General features: G+C 47.6%; 1 long non-coding RNA gene across 1 annotated transcript; it reads right to left on the bottom strand.

The window, feature by feature from the left end:
- Positions 1-231: 231 nt before the first annotated feature.
- On the bottom strand, positions 232-7,914 carry LOC105506680. Its single transcript, XR_001000969.1, has 3 exons — positions 7,758-7,914; positions 4,024-4,156; positions 232-1,239 (listed from the first exon to the last, which is right to left on the bottom strand). It is a non-coding gene; the product is annotated as an uncharacterized LOC105506680 (long non-coding RNA).
- Between the last annotated feature and the right edge of the window lie 2,442 nt (positions 7,915-10,356).

Genomic DNA, 10,356 nt, shown 5'->3' with positions numbered 1-10,356 from the left:
GACAGACACCACTGAGAGCCACAGGGATCCACCTCTTAGCTGAGCAGCCAGGATAATAATTCAAGAAGTGAATTCAAAAAGCATTAAGTTCATAATAGGATAAAAACGTAAGCCTGTGGCAGCAGGAAAAGGTGCGGAGAGAATGGGGTGTAGTTACTGCTCTTAGCACATGGTGGGCATCATGGAGCTTGTAAATCTGATACAGAAAAAAAAATCTGATATAAATACTAATCAGTACATCTCATCCTTTAAATTTACTGACCATGTATTCAGTAAGCACCCAGTGTGTGCCAAGAACCATGCAGGAAGTGGAGGAAAGCAATGAAAAGAGCTTGCAGTCCAAAGAGGAGACAGGCACGCCACCCAACAATGACCGGCAATGGAGGGCTTCCCAGAGGAGGTGACTGTGAGCTGGGATTGAAGGATGAATAGGAGTTTCTGTAAGGAAAATGGTGTGTTCAGAAAACAATTCACACAATATCCCTTCAAGTGTGTGCAAACAGGCAGGAGGTCTCTCCAGCCCAGTCCAGGGATGCTGTGTACAGGCTCCGTCAAAGTCTCTCCAGCCCGGCCTGGGATTGCTGCGTGCAGGATCCATTGATGTTGTCTCAGGAGTGGCCAAGCCCAGCTCCGGTCCTTCATAGATTCTGACACCCGGGGCAAACAGGGCTCTGCCCTCACACAGATGCCTCCTGAGGGCCAGATGAGGCTTTTCACTCGAGAACCCTTTTCCTCCATGGGCCTGGTGGGCACCAGGCTGCAGAAGCTTCTGTGCGGCAGTCTGTCAGCACCATCTCCAACACGGGTGGAATGCAGCTCCTTGTCAGGCTGGATTGTCTGGGCCACCCAGTGTCAGGGCCTAGCAGCCTCCTCAGGGCTCTGCAGCCTCAGCATGTGCTGCCAAGTCTGGCCTCTGCCTCTGGTCATGCCCACTTCCCACATGGGAGTGTGCAGGTGCCACCCTGGGCTCTGGTGCCGTGGCCTCCAGCCACTCAAAATGCCCTGTGGAATGTGCTGTGTGGGTTTAGTGTGTCTTGGTGCTTTGGCAACATGAAGAGCTGTACATTCATTCCTTCTGTAGGAAGCACTTCATATGGGAGACAGAACTCTCTAGAACGAATGACGTACCTCTGAGAAATAGAGAAGACCTGATTCATGCAGACAACAGATGTGATCGAAGGTGCCCTGTGCAGGAAAATGAACAAGGAAACTCCCAGCCAATGGCAGTATTTGTACTTTCTGAAGTTTACTGAGAATAAAACCTGATACTCTTACTTCATGATACGGGTCTCTTTCAAAGACTCTAGTGCTCTAAAAACACATTACTGCATTTAAGTTTACAAGATTCTATTGGGTAGATACTGTTGTTGATAAATGTTTCTCAGTTTCCATCAGAAAACTGGGCTGTATGAGTTTTGGAGACTTGCCAAAAGTAACAATAAACCAAAAACACATCTTGCCTTCGTTACCAATATCCACGAGGAACTGCTGTGTTAGGCAATTTTAGTATATCGGAAAGTCCCTTGGGACACTGCCCACCCCTCCCTGCCCCTGTGTGAGTGGCATCCACTGAGCTGCCTTCTCTGCAGTGCTCACAGGGAGAGACCATGGAACCGAGCCTCCTGCACACCACACCAGCCAGCCGTGACCCACTCCCTCGCTGGCGACCATGGAACTGAGCCTCCGTGTCCTGCACACCACACCAGCCAGCCGTGACCCACTCCCTCGCTGGCGACCATGGAACTGAGCCTCCTGCACACCACACCAGCCAGCCGCGACCCACTCCCTCATCGGCAACCACATAGGTCGGACACCTGACTACCCCACAGTGTTTTTAACCAGAATTCTATCCAGTGCCCTCTTCTCAGCTGAGGGTGCATTTTTGTCCTTGTCAGTTTTGTCTGTCTGAGACCCAAGATCTCTCTGGACCATGCGTCTCACCTGAGAGGCACAAACCTGATGGTGGATTGGCAGAAAAGTGACACAGGTGAGCACCCCAATTGGAAAATCCGAAATCCAGAATGCTCCAAAATCGGAAATGTTTTGAGCCTCAACATGACCCCACAAGTGAAAAACTCTACACAGTCCTCATGTGATGTGTCACAGTCAAAACGCAGTCCACACTTGGCTTCACGCACAAATTATTTAAAATGCTGTATAAAATGACCTTCGGACTATGTGTATGAAACATAAATGAATTTTGTGTTTAGATTTGGGTCCTGTCTCAAGATACCTCATTATGTACCTGCAAATATTGAAAAATCCAAAATTCAAAGTGTTTCTGGTCCCAAGTACTTCAGATAAGAGACCCCTCAGCCTGTGCCGAAGTGGCTGCTGCTGCTCCTAAAAAAGAACAGTTTCTCACAAGCGAAGCCTCAGGAGAGACACTGGGACCCAGGGGAATGGGGAACAAACCTCAACTAGAAGCCCTCTGTAGCACTGAATCTAACCGCCCACAAGTCCCAGCCTGAGCAGTTTTCCCAGGCCTTCTGAAAGAAGGAAGGCTGCTCTTTCTGGCAAGTCAGGGGAGGACTGTTAACCTGGGGGCTGTAACTCAACAAAACATGGAGAGGACTTCTGTGCTGACCGCACAGCAGTGCTTCTCCAACACGAATGTGCAAGAAACCACCTGGGTCTGCTTAAAATGCAGGTTCAGACTCAGGAGAAACTAGCACCCTGGTGACACTGAGGCCAACAGAGGCTGGAATCTCAGCCCTGCATTCTCAGTGTTTGCTTCCCTCAAATAAACTTAGTAGAATGATCATGCGTAATACCTGACTATATTACTATTATGAAGACTGATGTGATATTATATTTTGTATCCTTTAAATGTGTTGGAAAACAGACAAAATGTCAGTTGTGATTGTGAAATGTATTACATTCTAGAATCGCTAGTCCCATTCACTAAAATGGTGGCACCCCAAAGACACGAGAAGGATGAAAAGTGAGATACTCCTCACTCTTAGTTCTTATATCTCTCTTTCCTGTTCCTTTATTTATTTCATCTCATGTTTCTCTTCATGTGAAACCATGTGCAAGGTGTAGCTGTACCCCCATCCAGGCCGGTGGAGAGACCCCATCATCTTTTGGGGGTTATCTGTGAAAGTCAATGATGCTAGCTACAAACAATAGACTGGTATGTTTATTTGGAGTGGCTGCATCAAACGGAAACAGAGGTCCTGTCTCCAGGCAGCCAGCTGCTCCCATCTGTCTGTGCCCATGGCACAGGTGGGGCCTTCCGTGGACTGCAGCCAGCACCAACCAGTACATCTGGTTGACCACAGTGGGCAAAAGTAAAACTTCATGCCAATAAATGACCAAATCAAAATAGAATTTCTTTTTCTGGCTGATGGCTGCCACACAAAGACCTGTCTTCAGAATTGGCTGAGTCAAGCACCCAGACTGCCCTTGTCCAGCCCCTGCGAAGGGAGGTAGGATGGAGCCATCTGGCACCGACCACGTGTACTGGCCAGTGTGGCCTTTCTACCTCCCGAAGGCCAGCACTGTGAAAACAGCATTCCAGTTTCTGGCACACACTGAGGAGTCAGTTTGCAGCTTCTGCTGGAGGACTGGCCACTATTCGAGATTTTATAAGATATTCCAAGACATCTAACACATGGTTCCTGCCCTCAAAGAGCTTAGAATCTACTCAGGCACAAACATTAAAATGCACACAGCAACATAAGGCTAAATGTAACTCCTGCTAGCTTACTCTGTTGAACAGGCCCTAACTGCTGAAAAATCCCGGCTGGAGTAGAAGGGATTCCTGCCTGGGGTAACAGTAAGCTTCCTGTAAACTTATTCACAGCTGGGATCAGCTGAGCCTTGAAAAATAGACAAAATTTGACTCAGAAAGCACTTTTTCCTGGTGGAACACAGGCAGTGACTGAGAATATGAAGTGTGTCTGTACTAAGCACTTTTACACATATTTATCTCATTTAACCCTCACAGCAGCACTACACAGAGCTATCATCTCCATGTTTTGAATGGGCAAACAGTTCTGAGAATTTGAATCACCTCACCAAGGGGACAGAGCTAATGGCAGAGTCACGCCGACCGGCTCCAGAGCCACCGCGGACCCACAGTTGCTGTGCGACGCTCCAGCCCTTCTGCTGCTCCTGTGGTTCTGGGCTCTCTCGGGTCCAGGTCCAAGACCTAAAGAGAAATAAAACATCCTAAGTGATGTGGACCAGGCCCCACATGAGTATCACAAAACCAAAGAGGCTTCACAGTCCCCAGGAACCCTGCCCTGCTGCCGAAAACTGGCCACATAATTCCCTCCAATCTCATCATTAGTGGCCTGCTTGGTTAGCCACGTCCGAAAAGAGGAAATCTTAGGGAAACATTCATTTCTTCTGCCCTAAGCCCTGCAGCCATGATTGCTTTTATAAGCAAATTGTCAGCTTCATAAAAATGTTTAAAGCTTTTATTGTATTTTTCTGATACACAGTTACTGTTTAAAAAAATCTTTTAATTACAGAAAAAGCACAAAGAAGAAAATAAATCCCTAGGCAACTTGCCTGAACCATGTAAAGTCCATACTTGGCCCAGAGCCTTAGACCAATTGACCACTTTGAAGCTTCGGGTAAAAGATTAAGAAATCCCAAAGGGATAATGGCAAGAATGGCATCTGTGTCTCTGCTAGGGCCCAGGGCCAGTAAGAAGAGCGTAAGATTCAAGTCGGATGGGTCACAGCACTGCAAGTCACCCACCACGTCACCAGGGAACGCTTTACCCTGAGTTTCCAGTTTCTCCAATCTGGAGTTAAAAACCTGCCAGCCTTTTAGAATCATTGTGAGGAGCAGAGACCGTTTACACCAAGCACCAAGCTCAGTGCCTGGCACACAGTCAGCAATGATGTTTATCGATCCAGCTTTCTCACAATGCTTTGGAGGCAGAATAATTTTTCGAGAATTTCCATGAGTCCTCAAAAGTTCTGAGTCCTAATGTGAATTTGCGAAAGTGAAATGAATTCCTGGCACCTCCTCCCTGCCCTGGGACCCAGAAAGCCTCCTTCTGAAAGCCCTCAGCTGCCCCAGGAAACCCTGGGGCATCTGGGCACCTTCGGACTGCACCCAGTGAGTTCAGGCCGAGGATGACGCAGCTTGCAGATGGCTGGAGCCCATCAACCTTCCTGGAAGTGGAAGTCCTGATGGGAATCCCCACGCTGTCATCCATCCTCCTTACAGAAAGGGTCAGAGTTCATTACCCATTCCATGCCCTGCAGATTCGCAGAAACCAGGGTCTTTACTTTGGGCTGGCATGATATCAAATCAGATTTGCACATTGACTGACTAACTCAACAGCTCTCTTTACCAGTTAAGTGTGACTTCCATCAACCAAATGGTAAAACATTAAAGTAAAAATAAATGCAGGTTCTATGGAAAAAATAACAAAAATTGGCCTTTGATGTTCCCGATACATTCTGACAATCCTAGAGATTTAAAAAGCAGCATAAGGGATTATTTATTACATAAAAAGATCAAACAAATTGATAGAAAAATTTATTGATAAATCCATTAATATGATTTAGATAAACATGAAAGAAAAATTGTAAATCTTAATGAGAAAATAGCCAGATTTGCTCATAGTCAAATAATGTAATTAAATAATTGTTTATTTCATTGTGTTACAAAAATGTAATGATAAATTGTGGTGAAATGTATCCTTATATATTAGTGATACTGAAGCTGGTTCAATGCCGGGAGGAGAGATGTGGCAATGAGTATCAAGAAACAAAATTAGGTTTATGTTCTTTGACCCAGTAATTAACATGGCATGAGGGAGGGGCATATATTGGTCATAGTGTCATTTACAGAAGAGAGGATTTTCAAAATAAATGCCCAATTAATTATTAAGCAACCTTTTACAATTATGGTTTTGAAGACTATGTAGCAACTTAGAAATTAAAGGTGGCATAATGAGTAAAAAGAAAAGCAGGATATAAAAATCATTCCTGGACTATGATTGCAACTTTCTAAAAAGTGCACATAGGAAAAAGAAGTACAAGAAAAATGGCGAATGATTGTAGTTGAGAAGACTAGGATTGAAAAGTTCGCTTCCGAACTTTCTGTGACATGTTTTTTTCAATCTAGGATTTAAAACAAAAATGATGCTTTACAGCAAAGAAGAAGAGTTTGGGTTTTCACTCCTGGAGGTGTTCAGAGGCCACTGCAGCCCACACCGTGCCCAGGTGGAGCTGCCATCTGTGCCTCTACTGCCACTGTTCTGGGAGCTGCCCCGAGACGCAGCTGTGCAGATAGCAGACACTGCTCCTGGTTGAGGACCAAAATGTGAACAAACAGACTCTTCAAGGATAGCGTGACAATATAAAATAAATGTCACATAATGCAAACACTGCACCTAGGTAAAGCCACTTACAAAATTGATTCATTTTGATCTGTTTTAAATTTAAAGGTTTGTAATGTGGAATTACCATGCTGGATAATTGCCCACACACCACATTCTACTGAGTTGAATAACATTCCATGTATAATTCAGAGCTGTATCGAATTTCTTAAACACAACCTTTTTTTTCTCAAATTTATGTCACTCCGTAAAAAGCAGCTCTTTTCACAGTAACAATTATAAGTACAAAATACGAAAATATTTTCTGTACCTTTTCCCAAAATTTCACTAAATCTTGAAAACAGACCTTAAGAATATGTTTCCATACTTATATATCTGTCTTCTCCACCTCCTCTGCTGCAGCTCTTTTGGACTTGAAGGCCTTGGTTTTACTGGGATTAATAAAATATGTTTCTATACATGATTTATAAAGAGTAAAACGAGGCCGGGCATGGTGGCTCATGCCTGCAATTCCAACACTGGGAGGCCAAGGCAGGAGGATCACTTGAGGGCAGGAGTTTGAGACTAGTCTTGGCAACATAGTGAGACCCCATCTCTACCAAAGGAAAAAAAGTGTTTTAATGAGCTGGGCATGGTGGTGCCTGTGGTCCTAGCTCCTTGAGAGGCTGAGGTGAGAGGATTGCTTGAGCCCAGGAGGTTGAGGCTGCAATGAGCTGTGATTGCACCACTGCACTCCCATCTGGGCAATGGAGCAAAACCCTGTGTCTATTTTTTCAAAAGGTAAAGCAAGACAAAACTATGACACCCCATCCTAATACGAGTCAAGTCCTGAGCCTCTGTAGAGAGAGCCCACCATGGCCATGCAAGACCTGGAGAATCAGCAGGTGCACAGGTGCTCACTGCAGCTCCCAGCTGCATCCTGGGAGCTTTGGGTCTTGGACGAATGAGGGCTAAGCCTGTAGAGTCAGTTCTGTCAGCCAGAGACTGAAGCAAGGAACTGAAACCACCACCAAAGAACCCTGAGGAAACGGGCACATCCTCACTCCTTGGGAAAATGTGGATAGTTAATGTGACCAGGCGGAATGGTGCAGCAGCCTCCCTTGTGTGAAACCCACGTTATACTCATCCTGGGAGTGCCTAAAACTTCACAGCCTCAATTCCTCAATCGCTCTCAGATTCTTGGGAACCAGGGAGAGGGAAGGGTGGTGCTGACTGCCTGAGGCTCAGCCCTCCAGGCCTACCCAGAGCACCAGGGCAGCCATTTCCCTCCTCAGAGCAGCCTTGCTTGACTCCACATGGGCCAGGGTTCGAAAATTTGAGGTGCTGTCTCTCAAACTCGGGGTGTGCGGGAGCCCTTGCCCCGCCGGCTGCTGTAAAAGTTTTGGTTAAAGGCTCTGAACTGAACGTCCTTCCCACATCCCCTCAGAGACTCCAGAGGCACACTCACCCCCAGAGTGAAGCCACAGACAGAACCCAGGACCTTCTCTGCACTCACACCGGAGAGGAGCATGGACGGGAGGCTGAGCCTGAAGCATCCTTTCCTAAAAAGCAGGCGCTCCTCCCAGCCTCTGCACCGAGGCCCTGCCCGAGTCGCTGTCAGCACTGCGCCTGCAGACCCATCAGCAGGAAGTCGGCTGTTTAAAGAGTTTTAAATCCGCAGTAAATCACAGTTCCTAAAGCTGTAGCACCGATTGCAGCGAACCCTCCAGACCAGGCAGCATGCGCGCCCCTCAGAAGCAGCAGCCGCTGAGACTGTGATTCTCCTGCAGCTGTGGGGAAACAGAAGTCCAGTGTTTATCCAGATGCATCATTTGCAACGATTCACTCATGAATTAATAACAAGGAAAGCACACACAGATGGATGGGGGAAGCCCGAGCTTCGCCCCCATGGCGTGCCCCTGCTGTGTGACCTCAGGCCAGTCCTTTGGACTCTCTGGGCCTCAGCGATTCATGCTTTTTTTTTTTCTTTAGGGACGGGGTCTTGCTTGTTGCTTAGGCTGGAGTGTAGTGGCACAATCATAGCTCACTTCAGCCTTGAACTCCCGGTCTCAAGCCATCCTGCCACCTCAGCTTCCCAAGTAGCTAGGACTCCAGGTGTGTGCCACCACACCTGGCTAATTTGTGTAACTTTTTTTTTTTTTTTTAAGAGATGGGGTCTTGCCACATTGCCCAGGCTGGGCTTGAACTCCTGGGCTCAAGCAATCCTCCTGTCTCATCCCAAAGTGTTGGGATTACAGGCGTGAGCCACGGCACGAGCCTACTCACATGTTTTGAAGTTTCCTTGCCACCCTGACACTCTGTCTTGTATTCTATTCTCTGCACTAAATTATGAGAAAGAATTGAGATTTTTTTCAGGGATCTAAACCAAATTGTACAACACTGGTCTACACACACGCCCTGTGAAACAACTTTTATCTTTCAGAGCATAATCAGGACAGTGTAAGGCATTCTATGTAGTTTTAAAGGAGTGGACAAGGTACTCACATCCACTGGCAAAGACAGGAGACAAGTGATTCGGGGCAGGGTGACATTTGGAGGGAAAGGGAAGGGTCCTTCACCCACAGGCCCTGCAGGAAACATTCACGGTGGGAGGCAACCTGGGCTTTGCTCATCACCTCCCTTCCGGTCAGGACCCCACAGCGGGACAGCGGGAGCCCACGTGGTTGTGTTCTGAGCAACTTCGCCTCAGCAGATAGGCAGTGGCCAGGCGGTCCCAGGCTACACAGGCAGAAAGACTCAGGCTGGGTGGTTGGCTGTTTGTTTTTTCCAATATCCACCTCCCTTGAAATCAGGACTTTGAAACTTAGTTTTGCAGAGATTGTGTTTCCCTGGACTCTACTGAGGTAATTACCAGTTCTTTTGCCGTCCTTTGCTGACCCCAGGGAGCGCTTTTCTTCACGTTTCCATTCTGGGATTTCTATGATCTCCTGAATCCACTGCCTGCACTTCCTTGGAAAGGCCCAAAGCAGAGGAGGCAAACACACTGGGCTCCCGCAGTCGCAAGGCACAGAGAGTACGAGGGTCCCGCGTCCCCAGCGCGGTCCCTGCAGTCGGGAGGTGCAGGGAGTGCATAGCTGTTCACATCCGATGGCAAGGGCGCCGACTGTGATTAGGGGACCTGATGAAATGGATTGAGACTCAGTTTCCCCATCTGTGAACTGAAAGGCTGGGAGAGGTGTTTTCCCCACCCAGGGGGCCTCCAGTCCTGGTACACTGGGGTCATTCTTGGAACACCCAGGGACCCTTCTAACGGCTGATTGAACGTGCACTCGCTGGTCCCTGCCACACAGAACATGGCACTTCTGCATGAGTGCTGAGGGGTCTGGGTGGGAGCATGGGCAGCCAACGCCTTCCGGAAAAGCTTCCATATGTGAGGCAGGAGGAGGAGGAGGAATACAGCTGCGTGTTCTGAGAGATGCATGTGAGGTGATTTTGTCACTGTGTTAACATCAACGAGGACACACACCTAGAAGGTGTAGCCCACTGCACACCCAGGCCGTGTGCTGCAGGCCGTCACTCCCAGGCTACAGACCTGCACAGTGCTAAATACTGCAGCCAATTGTCACATAATGGTAAGCATTTGTGCACCTAAACATATCTAAAAATAGAAAAGAAGCACAGTAAAAATAAAATATAGAAGATGAAAAATGATACGGCCGTGTAAGGCACTTGCCGTGAATGAAGCTTGGGCTGGAAGCTGCTCTAGTGAGTCAGCAAGTGAGTGGGGAGTAAGTGGGAAGCCGGGACCTGCCTGCGTTGCTGTAGGCTTTATACACACTGCATACACAGGCTGCTCTGGTGAGTCCGTGAGTGGAGAGTGAATGGGAAGCCAGGACACAACCATACACTGCTGTAGGCTTTATACACACTGCATACGCAGGCTGCTCTGGTGAGTCTATGAGTGAGTGGGGAGTGAGTGAGAAGACCAGGACATGACCATACACTGCTGTAAGCTTTATACACACTGCACACGCAGGCTGCTCCGGTGAGGCCGGTGAGCAAGTGGAGAGTAAATGAGAAGGCCAGGACATGACTGTGCTGCTATA

This window comes from Colobus angolensis, unplaced genomic scaffold, assembly GCF_000951035.1.
Source record: "Colobus angolensis palliatus isolate OR3802 unplaced genomic scaffold, Cang.pa_1.0 Scaffold14, whole genome shotgun sequence".
NCBI lineage: Eukaryota > Metazoa > Chordata > Mammalia > Primates > Cercopithecidae > Colobus > Colobus angolensis.
This window is presented reverse-complemented; position numbering and strand designations above follow the sequence as displayed.